Source organism: Homalodisca vitripennis, chromosome 6 (genome assembly GCF_021130785.1).
Source record: "Homalodisca vitripennis isolate AUS2020 chromosome 6, UT_GWSS_2.1, whole genome shotgun sequence".
NCBI lineage: Eukaryota > Metazoa > Arthropoda > Insecta > Hemiptera > Cicadellidae > Homalodisca > Homalodisca vitripennis.
The window spans coordinates 33,432,981-33,451,647 of NC_060212.1; the positions used below are offsets into that span (position 1 = coordinate 33,432,981).

Genomic DNA, 18,667 nt, shown 5'->3' on the forward strand with positions numbered 1-18,667 from the left:
CAGATACGTTAGCCCACAACTAATAAGATCGCTTACGTTCCAGACAATAATACATATCTACATGGATTTATGATCAGCATAAAATAATTATGTAATACCTCAGAAGTAAAATAATATTCAAATGTAATTATGGCTTAGAACTGCCATTATTATTATTGTTGTTGCTTGGTGATACTCAATAATTTCAGTGAAACCAAGGAAACGACCAAAGTTTCATAAATTGTAATATTTAATGCTATGTTCTAAATAAAAGTGCAACATAAAATCATAATAAATTAATTTAAAGTCTCAAAAATATAAGTTATGCTCAAAAGATGTAAATTAAAGTAAATTTCAAAAATGGAGTAATATAAAAAATACGCTTGAATCGATCGATCGATAAAAAAATATAGTCAGGTTATTGACGAGGTAAAATCTTTAATCGTCTAATAATGTTTTTAGTTTCTCTATTATGAATTGCATTCTAAAATTAATCAGCGTATAGCCGTTGTATTCATAATATACTTTTACACACTAAGTACCACTAAAACGTGACGCGGTTGAAAACAGTATCAATAATAATATAGAATGAATATGGATTGTTTAACATGGACTACATAGATTGTCTACTATGGACTACATGGATTGTTTAATATGTACTATATGGATTGTTTAATATGGACTACACGGATTGTTTAATATGCACTACATGGATTGTCTACTATGGACTACATGGATTGTTTAATATTACTATATGGATTGTTTAATATGCACTACACGGATTGTTTAATATAGACTACATGGATTGTTTGATATGCACTACACGGATTGTTTAATAGGCACTACATGGATTGTCTAATATGGACTACATGGATTGTTTACGATGGACTACATGGATTGTTTAGTATGGACTAAATGGATTGTTTAATATGGACTACATGAGTTGTTTAAATATGCAACGCACTGTCGTTATCAGTGTAATTTTTTGCTGTGAATTGGTAATCAACTTGTACTGTATCGTCTCTCCCTCTTATTTTGTTTGATAAGATCCTCGCACAAACCAGTGGCCCATGAGGACGGTCAGAACAAGGGTTAAAACTGGATTGAGCTTTCCTTTTTGTAAAGCAATTTAAAAAAAGATATCCTAACTTTTTATGACACCTCCCTAATTCTTATTTCATTTAAACATGTATTGCGTACGAATATACAACTCTTTAATTACTATAATTCATTTTTTACTATCAAATAGGCTACTCTTAAAAAAGATTTTATTTATATTTAGAAGTCCGTACTTCTGTGTTTAATCCGGTATAGCTGACATTTTAAATTTCAAATATACAAAATTAACATTTTGACATAAAAGCTCATTGTTGAAATTCCGAAGTAGGAATTTACAGCTGATTGACATTAGAAATTAAATTTCGTTTGGCTGAAAAAAATTGGATAAGGAGTTACCGAGACAACAAAGCATAGTAAAGTTACAACCTCTATTGTTGCGTGATCAAAGTTGCCTTAGCAGCTAATGAATGAGGGAGCAGCCGACGCGGAATGCGATTGTATACACACAAGCGGGCTCCCGCCCACCTTAATGAGCTAAGCACAGAGATCATCTCTTGGCCCCACGCCAACTTCAATAATACACTCGCTACAGTACAGCACGTGCCGAGTATATCTACAGTGGCCGGTATACATTTGTGTTGTAGCGGGGCGCGAGAGTAAATGTCACAAGTGTAACATGGATAAACTGATCAGCAGAAATTGTATTTGTTAATCAATGAAGAACAATTTAATTTAAGGTGAAAAATCTTATGCATTCAAAAATGTATTAATTTAACAACCAAACAACAATTGGTCTTATACAATTTATTGCATCTTATTTATTGGTCCTTCATCACTATACAGGGTGATTCATGAAGTTCTCCCCCCACTTCTACAGCACATTGTACTAGTAAAAATAATGAAAAAAATGTTATATAAACATAGGTCCGAAAACGCTTCGTTAGCGAGTTGCAGCTAGCGAAAGATTTCGCCTGAATTCCTGGGTAAAGAGTAAAATAAAAGCCATACTGAACTTTTGGAAAGGTTAATTAAGTAAGAAATATCGTGGATTCTTATGTATTTTTACCTGATAAAGCTAATAAAATAGGTTTCAGAACTGTACCTGTAGTAGTTTTTGAGGGATTCAGGGTTTAAATGCAAAAAATTGGGGCACGAAACAATGTTTTTTTAAGTTTGATGTACAATAACTTTGTTAAATTGGTAATAAATACATAAAATCAACAAACAATAATTGTAGAGAATTTAATTCTGAGAAAATTGATATAATCAAAGTCTAAAATAAAACAGAAATAAGTACCAAAAAATCGATTTTATTCAGTATAATACATTACTAGTTTTTAAGCAAAAATTAATCAGGTTGGGCCAACCGTACGCACCTTTTTATAATAGATGTTCGAAAATGAGGCCATCATTATCAATAAATTTTGCAGCACGTTTTGTGTATTGCTTCTTTTGCGTTTCTTAATTTTTCAGGACTTCCCTGTATCTGCACAGCCGAATCCATAATACGGGCAATTAATTCATCACGAGAATTCACTTTTGTCTTGTATACAATGTCTTTCATCCATCCCCAGATGCAATAATCCAATGGATTTAGATCTGGTGATCTTGGTGGCCAAGGGTGAGGCCCTCCACAAAACCAATCCAGTGTCAGGAAATTGATGATTTAAGTAAGCAGAAAACGGCACGTGAAAAGTGGGGAGGTGCTCCGTCATGCTGGAAGTACAAATTTTGTCTGAGATGTAAAGGAACATTCTCTAACAGCTGCGGCAACTCTTCTTGAAGGAAATGCAAATAGAACTCAGCATTTAGGCGTCAAGGTAATATGCAAGGTCAATCAGCCGATTTTGCAAAAGGCCCACACCAGACATTGACGCTAAATCGGTGTTGTTGAAAGTTCTGTTCCACTACCTCATGTGGATTTTCTTCTGCCCATGAGTGTTCATTGTGCAAGTTATTGACACCATCCCGAGTGTAATTGTGCCTCATCCGTAAACAAAATTACGCTTGTAGAGTTGATTATTAATATTCAAAAAGTTGCAAAACTCCAAGCGAAGCGGACCATCCCCTAGCTGTAGATGTTGAACCTTTTGTTTATGAAACGGATTAAAATTTGTTTCGATTAAGTGACCTCCACACCGTTGACTGCGAAACTCCTATCCGCCTAGAAATACGTCGTGTACTTACACCTGGACTGCGAATGAACAGCATTAATAAACAATATCATCATCAAGTTGGACAGCTCGTTCATAATTGGTTCTAGTACTTGGTAGTGATCCTGTTTCCCGATGAAGAGTACGAAAAGTTCCTGAAATTGTTTTGGTATCTGGAATCCTCCTATTAGGGTAACGTAGTTCATATTCTTCTACAGCAGCTCTAGCATTACCATTACAGTAACCCAAAATAAAAACCATATCAGCGTATTCCTCTGATGTAAATAAGTAAGGCATTTTTTCGCTGAATAAACAATCGAATTATAACTTATTGCATTTAATAACACGATTCACAGAACCCGATCTCCTGCTGTAGCTTGCAAAACACCACTAATACACAGTTCTAACGTAACAGTACAGAATACCATTGTTGATCAGCTGTTATTCGTGCGTTACCAACTCAGAAATTAATAAAACAAAAAACTGCATTTCGATGATTAGTAAACAATAATGGGAAAATGTTTGCTTCATTTATTTTCGAACATTTGATGTAAATTTTTATTAAAAAAAATACAACCTAATAAAACATGATATTTTTATTTACAAACAAATTTATTTAACAGTTAATCTTGTTTTCTCAATTTATCTCATCATTAAGGAACAAACATTTTGTTTTTGTTTTATTTTAACTAAATTACCGTACGGTATTTCTTTACAGCTAGTAATGTAACTCGCTAACGAAGCGTTTTCGGACCTATGTTTATATAACATTTTTTTCATTATTTTTACTAGTACAATGTGCTGTAGAAGTGGGGGGGAACTTCATGAATCACCCTGTATAGGTCTAATCACCATTAGAAAACCTTACCTAGGAATCTCTTTATTTTATTTATTTATTTATTCTTTCAACGGCTACCGCCAGTTTACAATAGTGCATAAAAATGAAATCAATACAAGTAGAAAAATAAAAAATAAAAAAAATTGTTAACATCACGAATATATACATTAACACTTGCAGTAACAATTATTGTGAGTAAAAAATTTTACAGGGTGTAAAAAAGATCCCGTACTGGCTTTGTAACTCCCGAACGATTACAGGTACAGTAAAGCAATATAACTTGGTACACCATTACTGGACCTATAAATCAACTGTTTGAAGTGCCTACCATTTTTTGTCATGCCCGCAAGGAGTCACAAGAAAATCTTAGATGACAGCAAAGGTCGAGTAGTACATCAAATTAAAGCTCTTTACTAGTAGAGTTCAATGCCGTAAATTCGACCTCAAAGGATTCAATCTTTAAGAAATTACGCTGGTTTAAAGTTTGAAACATTTACAATGTAGGTCCTGTTCGAGATGGTTTAATATTCTTGTCTTGGCTCAAGTTGTGAAAGTTAAACTTAGTAAATGAATACTGGACTTTAGAAATGGTTTGTAAGGTATCATAACTATCACTTCTCTTAACTAATGTATCAGAGAGTACAGAGTTGAACAAATTTATAAGATGCAAAGCCCTTGTTAAATTAGTCTTGAGACATGTACTAGTTACAATATTGCAAGTGTGTTACATGCCTTTTATAGCTCGTAGTTCACAGTTAACACAGTTTAAATCTTGATATAATTTGGACTCGCTGTTTAGAGTTATGTTTGGAAAGCCAATGTTACACTAAAACTGTAAATACTAGTAATACACATCCACAGCTGAGTGAAGAAGGCAGCGCTTTATCGTGATTGACTGAAACTTCTTGCCATTCGTCGATCAAAATGGATGCCGGCTGCAGTTTTTGGATAATTTGATGCTACCTCCTTTGTTGAAGTGATTTTCTCTTTTAATTATTTCTAGGATTTTCTTATTACACTTGGATAACAGTATGGAAATTTTTTCAAGTATTTTCTTTTTCGAATTGTACTTTATTTTGTTTGGTTAATGATTATATCCTGCTGCGACTGGTTTTACCATATCCTGATCATTGGTGTATGTGATATATATATATAATACATATTTTTCAGAAAAATTACCTTAATTTTCAAACATAAAAAACTATAAAAACTTACTGATATTTTAGTGCCATAGAAACTAGAATTTCAATACATTGGCTCAAAGTAATACCTACACTTATTGGCTTCACGCTAGTAACACTATTATGACTTCTTATAGCCTTAGTACACTAAATTTTGACCGCATATTTGATAAGTAGGTGTACGTTTAATACATAGGAGTAAGTCGTTTTTAAAGTTATATGTCATAATTGGAGTTTTGGATTTGGAAGGACACACTCAGGGTGCATACTTACTCTCTATACTTCTTATTTTATATGACCTATCAGGCTGCTAAAGTGATCTCGTAATTCTTTACTATATCATTCAGGATATTCACTTTGGGAAAAATTTTACAGCATGTACCAAAGACGTTATTTTTAGTTGGTTCTAAATTATTTGTTTTACGATCACCTCATAGTCCATGTAATATTCTCTCGCAGGTTTACATAGACATCACGGAATTGTTCTTTCACTTAACATAATGAACTCTTAATTTAATGATACAGATGGACTTGATATATGGTATAGCATAAATATTAGCATTAATTATAGACACAAGAATTAGCTGTTTTCAACAAGACCTAGACATGCATACAGGGTGCTTTTTAATCTTTATTAAAAACCATACAAATACAGAACTTGCGGCAAACATCGACTTCCCCGAGGGAAATTAAGTGAACACCCTCCCATCTTCTCTTCACTCCGTCCCCAAACTTAAAAAGCTGAAATAGCAAAGAACCTAATATGGCATTTCAAATTAAAGAGGAAAAGTTGAAACTCTTTCAAAAGTAGCTTAATTTCTCAATAACGAAAAATCCGATGTTTTCACCAAACTGTTCCTCTTTTATCCATTTCAATTGGGTGTGCCACGTGGGGTTCTTTGCTATTTAAGCTTTAAGTAGGGGGAGAAGGGGGTTGAATGCAGGCTGACTTTTCAATGTAGACCATTCCCTTTTAAGGAAGTAAATGTATTGTCCCCCATTTGTATTTCTTTATGTTTTTAAAAAATAAAGATAAAGGCAAATTTAAATAGCCGAAACTGTGTAAACGCTCAAGCAGATAAAAGCGTGTACTTGGAATAAATATCGTTTTTATGAATAATCTCCTCCATAGTTCAAACTAACACACATTCCTCCTTCAAAAGTAAAACTCATTCCACATTAAAATATACTATTTTTACTCTTTAAAATTGTGTAAATATAAGTATTTGTGATAAAATGAAGAAATTAACAAGACAATAAGTTTGAATGTATAGCAGAGCAGTTAAGTATATCCTGGGAACAATTATACGACCGAATGAACCATTGAATCGTAACAGGTTAGTTATGTGGAAAGATTTATCCGCCCGGTAACCTCTATAAGCCGCCCTCTCAGTAGACATTGTGCCCGGGAAGCGCGAGGCTACGCTTCTCTGCTCGATATAATTGCCGTAATCTGTATGAACGTCGTGAGCCTACTATAAGCCGCCTCCCGCAGTAGACATTGTGCACGGGGAGCACGAGGCTACGCTTCTCTGCTCGATATAATTGCTGTAATCTGTACGGACGTCGTGAGCCTACTATAAACCGCCTTATTTTAACCTAGTTTGTAATTATGTATTAGGTTAGTTCTTTACCTGAAGAAGAGATCAGATTGCAGATCTCGAAACGTAGTTTTACTGTTTTCTTGTTTCACTGAACGATGGCAAATGTCCGGAGAAAAATCCTGTTTCCTTCATAAACCGCCTCCCGCAGTAGACATTGTGCCCGGGGAGCACGAGGCTACGCTTCTCTGCTCGATATAATTGCCGTAATCTGTACGAATGTCGTCAGGCTGCAGTACGCAGTTGTGCTCAAATAATACAGTTCTCCTTCTCAGCAAATACTACTAAATGTATGTGTAAAATTTGAAGTAGACTGATAGAAGTTCCTACTCATATTGTACTCATATTGAGTCTAAGTCTCTTCATACTAAGCTACTTATCATTAATTTCATTAGCAGCACCGTCGCATAATTAAATTAATTTGAATTGGGATTCTATACATTTTTCTAAGATGGATTGTAGTAGAATGGGATTTTACGTGACAACTGATTCGAATAATTCCTCAGTGATATAGAGGTGTATTAATTCATCCTTTAGGGACTTGTAAAATACCCAATCTTGTCTCTCTCCACCTGCTGTCTTCATTACGCTTAAAATGGAATTTAGAATCGACATCTGGATTTCATCAGTCCAGGGATAAATACCCAAACCTTTAGTGGTTCGGACTCCACATACAATTGTTTATAAGTAATTGCGCCATTTAGAATTAAGAATCACTCTATTTCTTCTAAATTTCACGTTCCTGTCTTTATAGTCTGATAGTAACACAAACTACAGAATGTTTTGTGCTACTTAAATAGATAACAGTACATATAGCAATGAATGTCGATTTTAAAATGCAGCCACAGTGATATAATTAGGATACTGCAGGGCCAAGTTTTTGCAAAATGTCGATGTCAAAATTTGACTCTTGGGTTACACCACCCTTGTATCCGGACATACTCGAGGCAGGCACCAGTCTCAAATCATTAATAACGTATCGGTTCTAAAAAGAAACTCATTCAAATTCTGTCGACTTTATTTTACAAACATTTCTCTTCAACTGTTTTCGGTTGTAATTTCATTAATTTTTATAGAATACTAGATGTTATTCGCGGTTTTGCTCATCAAGATAATTCCAGGGAACGTAACGTAGCCATGGTGGGAAGGGTTGAATCAATGTGAATGTTGAGTTTAGCTCCAGTTCACCTTCGCCTTAGTCCAGCGTCTAAAATGTGACGCTATCACAGACAAATCGTGGAATTTGGAATCATGTTCGTCTGAAGAGATCCAAAAAACGTCGGTGAAAAAGAAGCTCAAAATGAACTCTTTACATAGTTTCTACATGTAAAATCAAAGTTCACATGAATCCTGTAGTCAAAAAACATGTACTCCTACTATAAATAGGAAATCCTCTCTAAGTTTAGAGAACATATCAAAATAATGGTTTATAAATAGGTTTTAAGCTATAGAAGTCTTTTTTACTGGACTCTGGTGGAATAATGGCTCGTTAATACATATTAGTGTTTATTTATCTGCTTTTCCTTAAAACACTGTAAGACATGCAATATCGCAATGTCATGGAAGCCCATCATTTTTGAGTACCTTAGGTGAAAACATTCACAGTTTTCTTCATTTAGGTCCGTTTCGTAAAAGTTTTTAAATAGTTTTTTAAATTATTTTTTAAACAAAGTATTTGAAATTCATTACATGTTTTTAATTCATCACTGGTGCAATCCGAAAATAAAATGTATGGGACTTTTTATACTGATTGATCACAGTGTACTTAATATTTTATAAAATTAAAATAAATGTAAACCAATTTTTCCATCTCTTTGACGAACATCAGCTAAAACTTTAAAGGAAGTTTAAAACTTTCAACACCTGTTCATGTTATTTTTTTACAGTTGGTTATTAAAGATGGAAGGTTTGAAAGGATAACAGGATTTCGGACATTTGCCATCGTTATATGTTACAAAATGTTACAGATGTAACGAAGCAATGCTAAAGAAAGAGCCGACATCAATTTTCTTGTTGGTATCCCACTTTCGCCTGTGCTAGAGTGACGTGTGATTGTGATTCTCGTACTCGTGAATTGTGCTCGGGACTTGCATTCTGTGCATTAACAATGCCTGAACTGGACTCCAAGCTGTTTTCAGGAACGCTTGAACCCTTTTAGTCGCTTCTTTTCTTCTATGTGTTCTTTATTTTTATATGTATTAATACCCAGCCAACTGACGAAGAGGACAGATACTAATTCCCGAAACGTTGTGTTGTACCTTATACATATAACGGTATAAAATGTCCGAAAAAGTGTTTAGTGTCATATTATCATTATTTTTCCGAATTATAAAGTGTTCGTGGAAATTTTTCTGGTGTTTCTTTTCGACTTCAACGAATATTAAAAAAAGAATTAATCAAACTGATCCAGACGACCTCGAGATTAGAGCTTAGCAACACATTCAGCAATTCATTTTTATTTATAATAATAAATTATTTTAATAACATAAAACAAATAGGTGACTTTTTTATTTAAATTAAGCTAATCTAACATTGTAAAATGCAATTTACAATTTTCTTTTACTCCCTTATAAATTATATTGTTATGTGGGGATAGGCGGAGTACACATTTAAAGGACCAAGGCTCGCAATAAATAACATTAACTCTCCTGGCAGAGGTTCCAGGTTTATGTTGACATTGTAATTTGTGGGCTAGTAATTTTAAACATTATCCATCAGCAATGTCGTTGGCTTCAGCGAAAGGTGGGTTTATTATTATAAACAGCTCAATAAAAAGGACAAATATAATAGATATTGGCATATAGTTTATTGAAACTCGTTTATCTTCAATACATCATAAGAAAGTAAATGTCCGCTATTTATATAGTCGCTACATTAGGACGCAATATAAAATAAATAAGTTAAAACATTTATTTTAATCTAAGCCTCTTGCAGCAAACTTAAAACTAGTAGTTAGTAAAACAACATGTTTCCAGTATTATTTTATATTTTGGACAAGGCCTTTCAAACCCATCGCCTTTCAAAAGTTTCATCGTCATGCGATTTCACAAATAAATATTACATTATTTTTATAACAAATAGTATTAAAATATCATGGGATGAAAATATGCAAACAAAAACTTTTTAAATATTTCAGCACTGTGAAAAATTAGACATAACTACAGTTTAGATTTTAATAAATTGAGAAGAAAATAAAATGGAGCTTCAATAAGGCCTTCCTTACACATTAAACACATTATTAATGAGTTTTTATTTATTTCTGTTTATGCGAAGTAATTTTCAAACATTTCATTGAATTGATCGCGTTACGTCTTGTATAAGTTTTGTATTATTCGATATTATGTGTTCTGATTCAATGCAGTGCTTGGCTACAGCATATTTTTCAATTCTTCCAAAATTTGTGTGTGGTATGCTCTTTAAATCTTATTTTTATTGTTCCTCTTATTTTTCCAATATAAATGAAGTCAAATCTATTGCGTCTAATTTGTATATTTACACAATATGGTATTTTGAATATTTTGTAACAAGAATAATGTCAATATTTATTTATGAAGTCATCTGAAGATGAAATCTTTGGTTTCGAAAAGGCACGTCCAAAACATAAAATAAAATTGGAATATTATTGTTTTACTAACTGCTTATTTTAATGATTAAGCATCAAACAAAGCAAGCTAAGTACTTAAATATGCAGCCGTATACGTTAAATAATAAATTGCAACAAATAGAAAATAAAGATATAAAACATAATGTTAATAAACAAAAATAAAGTATGCATTTTCCTCACGTTGTCGTTGTTTTACTTCCAGGAGAGAACTGGCATTTATAACGGAGTCGCGTAAATGTCACAGGGCGCTAAGGATATGTTTACTGTAATATTCATCAGGCTCATTTCTTCTCTCTTTATATTCTGTAGACAGACTTCATCAAAGTTGTTGGACTTTAAAAAGCGTCGTCTAGAAAGTTCTCGCACCTAACTGGTGTAAAATATTGCAGTTAGGCGAGATCAGTTACTCGTGCTGTTTTTATTAAGTAGAATTGATGTAAATATATGTTGGTAGTTTCTGGCATTCAATAGGATTGTAGAAACGGTGGTTCCATTTCTGTGTTGAGGGTTGTAACGTGTATACCATACAAAGTAGCCATGGTGGGAGGGGTTGTTATAATTCGAATGTTGAGTTTAGCTCCAGTTCAATTTGCTCTTGGTGCAGTATATGTGATCTGGTGCTGTTGCAGACTTCACTGCTGGAGTCTGTCTTTTGGATCTAGGTGTCTCTGGTGTCGAAACGATGTAAACTGATCGTTTTCTGCTTCTTCGTCGTCAACTTTTTTCGATATCTTCAGACGAACGTGGCTCCAGAGTCCAGGAGTCGAGTCAGTAACAGCGTCATACTCCAGACGCTGTATTAAGAGGAAGGTGAACTAGAGCTACATTCAACAGATTAAATCAACCCTTCCCACCATGGCTATGTTTTGTGTGAAAAGACTCGGTTGCTCCACCGTGCTTAGAGATCGTAGTACACTCAGTTGTGTACTTTATGATACAATGAGAATCCATTCACCTACATTACACTATATTTTGTAGTCTAGGTGTCTCTAATGTCGAAACGGTGTAAACTGTTCGTTTATGTGCTTCTTCGTCATCGAACATTTTTATCTCTTCAGACGAACATGACTCCAGAGTCCAAGAGCTATAAAATGGGCAAAGTCAAAATCAGTACAGCCTTTTTTTATTTCTGTTTATACCAAAATTATAGGAGTGGGGACAATAATATGGTTTACAATTTATAATTTTTCACTCGGTTCTTCTTTCCACAAAAGGTAGAAAAATACCACTGTTGTTGAAGGTTGAACACATTCATTTTTTTAATCCGTCATACATGCACATTCAATATTGTTCCATGAATATTCTTTAAAAACTATAATCACTCAATGATTCAAAATGTATCATTAAGTCCATCTTTGTTGTTTATGTTCAATGGTATACTGATGATGCCCTAAGCGGCAAAGAAAATAAAAATTAGTGTAAGTAATATAAATGTATTCAGTGCTAACATATTTAGAAATTGAATATTTATAGTAACACCAGTGACACAGCCTAGCCCCAATTGCCATGTAAATCAATTATTACAGCACAACAGTTAACTAATCCAAATCTCCCCGATACTGAACCAAGATAGTCCCGAATTACGTCAACTCTATACAATTCAGTGAATAGAGCTTTACTCCCCCAATATCTATTCAACTAAGGTCTACGGGAAATGCAAAGAATCCATTATAAAGGGAAATGCGCCTTACACTAACGTCATACAATACGTACTGCATAATAAGCCAAGTTAGTTCACATTACCCTGCTAGATTAGATTACAAACGAAGATCATTATTGGAATCTCATGAAATTGATCCGATGATAATGTATGAATTTCTATTTTGGAAAAGGTGATGATTATGGTTGTCACTCCACAATAGTATTGATTCTCAGAAATCTTGAAGGGTAAGGTACGATAAGCGAACCCGGTTTTTTTATATCGATATTGACAAATGATATTATTCAATATAACTTTCGATATAACTAACCGATACAGTTTTTTGAACAATAACTAACTTGTATCAACTACAGTACTACGAGTATAAACACTGTTTCATATATAAACGTATTTTATTTTATAGATAATAACTGACAGTCGAAAGCTCGTAGAGGACCGTGAAACGAAGTTTAAAAACTGGCATGTCAGCCGACCTGCTGGCAGATCATCTCTGTTAGTATTTGTGCAGAAGAGAAGTACGATTTTCTAGAGAAGATGCTTCAACAACTTCTCGAAAACGGCTAATCATTGCTACACATGAAAAAATATACAAATAGTTACGCATATTTCGTAGTTCCTGTTATGAATGTGTTTTACGTTGTTATCATTTCAATATTATTTATGAGTTTTTCCTACTTCCAGTTATAATCGTTTGTTTGATCGTTAGAGATAATTTATTATTTATAATATTATACCTATGTGCGTTTTATTAGCTATTTTAATTTAAAATATGATTATGGCTATAGATATGTTGATATGATTTATAAACGGTTATTCGATAAATGAATTTTAAGTATCGATGATTGTACTAATCGATATAAAAAACCGGATCCGCTTATCGTACTCTACCCACTGTGAATACTTGGTATTGAATATTTTTAGTGATATTTCTGTGTCTTATAATAAAATCCAATGCGAATTCTCAATTTTGCGTCAAGAAATTCATTCTCAGAAACATTACTCTCCCCGTTCAGTAATTTTCGCCACTAGTTCCTGCAGTGATGATAGTTATTCACTATACGCTTCTTCTCAGATATTAGTGATTGGTTGTTGTGGGTATTATGACTTGTGTTCTTTAGTTTGTTTATTTATCTCTCTATTATAGGTCAACCTTATATCCCTTTAAACAAATTATAAATAGAAGCAAAGGCAATTTTTTAAATCCAAGCAGAGTACACTAACAGAATGTTCTCCTTGTACATTTCAAGTTTATGATACTTAGTGTTATTCTTATTAATTGTATGTTTTATACAGTGTGCATGACGTTGACAGAAAACATGTTTATTTTTATCGCTGATTTAGGCGAGCCACAGCGGATCTGATATGATTTGTTCACTAAAATCTAATTGTGTATTCTTTGTGTTGGTCATCCATCTTAGAGTGAGTGTCACTGTTTTTTGCTTGGTAATAATGAATGTCGGGGGGAATTTTGTAACCCTCACAAACTCTACATCGTCAAAAGTCAACTTTAAATAAAAATTACTTTTTAAAATTTATTTCACGGTTATACCATTGTACATGCTTATATTCAAGCAAAAGGGTAACATTACAATTAAGCTATTTTAAAACAAATTAGGTAAAATTTAGAGTGTATAATTTAAGTTGTAGAAAAAACACAAAAAAGAGAATGTACGTCAATGAATACAAACAAAGGTACTTTTAAAAAATGGAGCCCAACAATTACATTAGCAAATTATCAACATGGACATCACCAAACTAACTGACCCATATGCAACTATAAAATACAAATACAGTGACATATTTGTACACTATAGAACTTAACTACAGAATCTTTTTTATCTTAACCTAGTTTGTAATTATATGCAACCTACTTTACTTTAAACCACCAATGACCAATTTAAAAAGAACAACTTACAAACTATATCAATTAATTATTAATTGTAGTATGAGTCGTGATTCTGTTATTAGTACCAACTCAAGCCTGAATTTAATACTAATAAAAAACCTTCACAATTTGTCTCGTGTATATAAACGAACGTATGATCTGAGCGGGGAAATCAGAAATAGAATCATTTACTGTACATAATAAAAAAACAAAGAACTTTTTATGTGCTATTTATTACATAATTCAAGAATAATGCATGTAAGAAGGCAGGAGAAATTAGCTAATTACTTACTACGTTAGTTACAATATCACTAAAGAATACCACAAAACAAACTTCTTGCCAATATATATTCGCTGCTGATCACTTCGCGACACGGGCATTTTGAGAACCACCTGGTAAAGGCTGTAAAATCCTTCCACTCCAAGGATTTCCGCTGTTATATACATTTTTTATTTTTTTAAATTAGTTTGTACCTATATTTAATTGGGAAACGAATTGTATAATTCAGGGCCAAATTTAAATGTGGAAAGTTTGGAAAGATTAAATAAAAAACAGTGTGAATCAAAATTGTTGCTTTATTAAGTTTCATACTTACGATTTAAATTTGTAAAAGTTTTTTAATAAACAAAAATACCTTTTCCTTTTTAAAGACTCCAGCCTCTGGCAATTTATTTCGCGTAACTTTTAAAATGTTACTATACTACTTAGTGCACTGTTTCGATTCATGTCTAAATCAATGACAGTGAGACGTAGAACGAATAATCTAAGGTCTGTCCTTTCTCCCTTTGGAATAAAGCATCCTTACGCATTCCATCAGTGAACAGTACCACAGAGGGAGATATATAAGACAACGTGACCGGATTTCAAACGGATACAGCGTAGATACAATGAGATTGCTCAATCAGTACAAGTAGGCTAGCTGTTTTGAATTAGTCGCCTGCTCCTTCACTGATTTGTTTTGTTTTATATACCAGTTTGTGTAGTATTGGTGGTATATAATAATTTTGTTTATGAAAGTTCAATGTAAATACTGTAGGGGAGTCACGAGATGACCCCAGTACAGTTGGAGGAATTTGGCTGTGCTCGTAGGGTCCAAATACTACCCTTCAACAAATAAACGCTATCTGTGTGGCGGGTTGCGTTTGCGTGCTTAGCCGCTGAGATGAAGGCGCAACAATCTCTTTAACGTATTAAACTCACGATTTCGATTTGCAGATTAATATTGACAAATACGTTATTTTCAAAAACACGTTAAACAACACTATAACAACTGAAAAACAAGGACAAGTCCTATTATTGCTACTATTTGGTACTTTCTTTTTATTTAATTCCACCACAATCAACACTGTCACAAAACAGACTGATTTTAGCGAGTGTGATGAGTAGTTATTTGGGCCAATACGATTCCTGAAAGGAGGGTTTTACCCATGAGTTTACACAGGAAATGTTTTCGGGACGTTGCGCATAATGCTACCCCGCCACCCCTCCCGCCTATCACCACACTCAAGGTCACGTGCGCAGCTAAAGTCCTCGAACTGTACACGGTGCAGCTGTGTATTGTATTGGTATCACCTCATTTTGCAGGCACTTAAGTCTGCAACATTAGTGCACACTATTGTAGATAGAGTCTTAAGAGAGGCGATTGATTAGCGTGTTAAAGTAGACGGTGTGCAGAGACCAGAAGTCTTCTCGTGAGTCACCTAGTGTAGTTAAATACTCGTATTAGGGATTCTATCCGTAACATGAATTTTAAGAGCCGTGTACTGAACAGACCTTCAGTACAACCCCATAAGAACAATGTTACACCGCATGCACGCTTACTCCCTTATTTTTTATCGTACAGTTATGGGATATGTCTAAATTGAAAGATCAATATTAATAAGCAATTACAGTTTTTTTTTTTTTAAGTAAATGATGAAGTACAAGAATGTTTTAGATTTCTTTTCTGTGAAATATCGAAAAACTACAGTGCTTTTGGCTGTTTTGATTATATTTTCGAAATTTACAATAACCAATCTACGATTTTTAAAAAGCCGTAAAAGTGTACGATATATAAAATTATTCTTATTGGGCTACATTCAAGATGGCAGCTAGTAGTACATCGGTTGTAAGTTACATGAATGGTGTGTAGTGTGAGAACAAGTAAAGAAAACTTGATGGATTGGGTTTAATAGCCCCTTCACAAAGTAGGTTAGGCAAATAACGATTAGTTCCTATATTGCATCTATGTCTTTGAAGGCCCTCAAACACCTAAGAGGAGATGGTTTATTCCAAACTTTCTACGTTGAAAGTTTCCTTTTCTTATAAAATGTATACTTAATTCTTATAAATTCAATTTAATTATTCATTTTAAATCAAAATGTTCTATCCTTACAGACATTATCACCTACTAAGTTTAGTTTAACTCGAAAACAGATGGTCGATGACTTGATGTATCTAGAGATAACGTGTTTTAATCTTAAGTGCTACCGATAGAAAATAACAGTTGCTGTGTTAGTGTCATATAAATTGCATTTTACTCATAACGCTATTTAATTGATAACCTGCGTTCATATGCAACCTGTATCCGGATTCTCGTTTGGATGTAGATGATGGTTTCGTCCATTAAAAATTTAGATTAATCGAAAAATACCCAAAACTTATTTTAATTAATTGGTCATCAATAACGTCTATGCCGGTCTAGACCCATAATAGATGAATAATTATGACGAAAATTTCTGTTAACATCTCGTTTGCTTTATTTTATATAAGTATTAGGTAGTAAAAGGGAAGAAACATATTTTGTTTTATTTTCCATGCATAAATACAATTTTAAATAGACTTATTTGAATATTCCTAATTTTATCCGTAGTGTAAAAAGTAATGAACGTAGTTGACAAGTGACTAAAATCTGTTTAAATTTTTCTTTGCTGATTATTTATATCATTCTTGTGTCCAATACTATAACACCAGGTGTCCTACGAATACACGGTTTATATTAAGACATGTTTACTCATCTGCAGGGTATATTTAAATTATACAGAACTCTTTTAATAATATTTTGGAAAGTTTCTTCTTTTCACAGTTTATTAATATTGTGTGTTGAATTACTGGCACACAAACATTATCTTACTTTTAAAGTTTATGTTTTTTAACATGTTATTTTGTTATTTTTATTTGAAATCTATAAATTATTTGTATAAATTGTACGTTTTAATTTAATTATTACTATATTTATTTTCAACAGGTGTTTAATAATTAATGCAACAAGTTTTAAAAAAAAATGCACATTGGCTTTCAAAAATACAAACACTCAAAAAAACAAACATTTGTAATAAAAATTCTTTCCTTAAATATTTGTACGAATTTAAGTGGAAGCGGTAAACAATAAGATGTGATTTATATCAATCCACAGCCTACAACTTAGTACTAGGTACGAAACTGGGTGGCTGCAGTTTCTGATTTACAATAAAGAATTTGAGATGTTACTCTCATCTTCTCTGAAAGAAAACAAGGCAAAATTGTGAATTCGTAGAAACTTTCTAAATGATTTGTTACTCGTTTATGAATACACATGATTAAAATTAATTAATTGAAAGCAATTTTTATAATTACTTCCATACATCCTGATTAGAACAAGTGTTGACAGATCAATGCCGGTATTAGCTGCACAGGTTGTTAAAAATTAATTTTCCTCAATCATTATCTGTTTTGATTAACGTTTGCTGTAACATGTATAGCCTGAACTACTTAGTTACACTAGAATTTCGCTCAAATATAAACACCGAGCATTTGTAATGTCACTTTTAATAAACAATTAAATAAATCAGATACTACATGCATAATAAAACAAGATATACAGAAACATTTGATAATTTGTATTACAATATGATATAAAAACGTAATTATGGTACAATTTTTTTAACACCTATACTTCCGACAACCACACAAAAATACTGCACCTTTTCCAAGACTAACCTAGATCAGTCAGATTCCTTTGAACCTATCTACCATTAATGACATCACGTGATCGCGAAATGCCTTCATGATGATTGAAGTTGTGACGTGATGTCACGTGGTACAGTTCCAATCTCTGAATCTGGAGTTTTTATGGGAACAATATGATAATGACGCTCCCCTTATACAAGGAATATGAGCTGAAAGCATTTTTACGTGCAGAATATCTTAGCAGTTGTTTTAAAATATGCTGAAAACTTATCTGAATTATATAAGTTATTTATATTTATATATATATATATATTATTTATATGCATAGGTACACTAGTAAAACCAATACATTAATCATCAAACCGAAGGTATTAACGTTTGGCATTTAATTTCTGCCTAATAACACTGAAGAATTTGTTGTATAGTTTGATTTTTATCGTAATTTTTCCATACAAAATTTCCATGTTTATATTTTGTGGAAACGACTTACCTACAGATGTTATTCAATTAATTAATAAATAATAATTAGAATTATATTAACTCGTTCAGTTCTTACATATATATGGGAATTTCATTATTATGGATTGTCATCTTGAAATAGTAAAATATCTCATTATGTATTGTCATCATGTGTTACACCCTAATTTTCATAATGATTTAGTAACGGCATGGCAATGTTGTGATCGTCTAATGACAATTGAAAAACCATGCTGTGAAACTATTATAACAATGCTGTGACAATATTTTGGCCACGTAGTAAGTATTATTACCATGTTGTG

At 32.9% G+C, this 18,667-nt stretch overlaps 1 protein-coding gene across 1 annotated transcript in view; it reads left to right on the top strand.

Moving 5' to 3' along the window:
- Positions 1–18,667, top strand: part of LOC124364237 (inactive dipeptidyl peptidase 10) — a 246,795-nt gene that overhangs the window by 120,526 nt on the left and 107,602 nt on the right. The window lies entirely within an intron of this gene.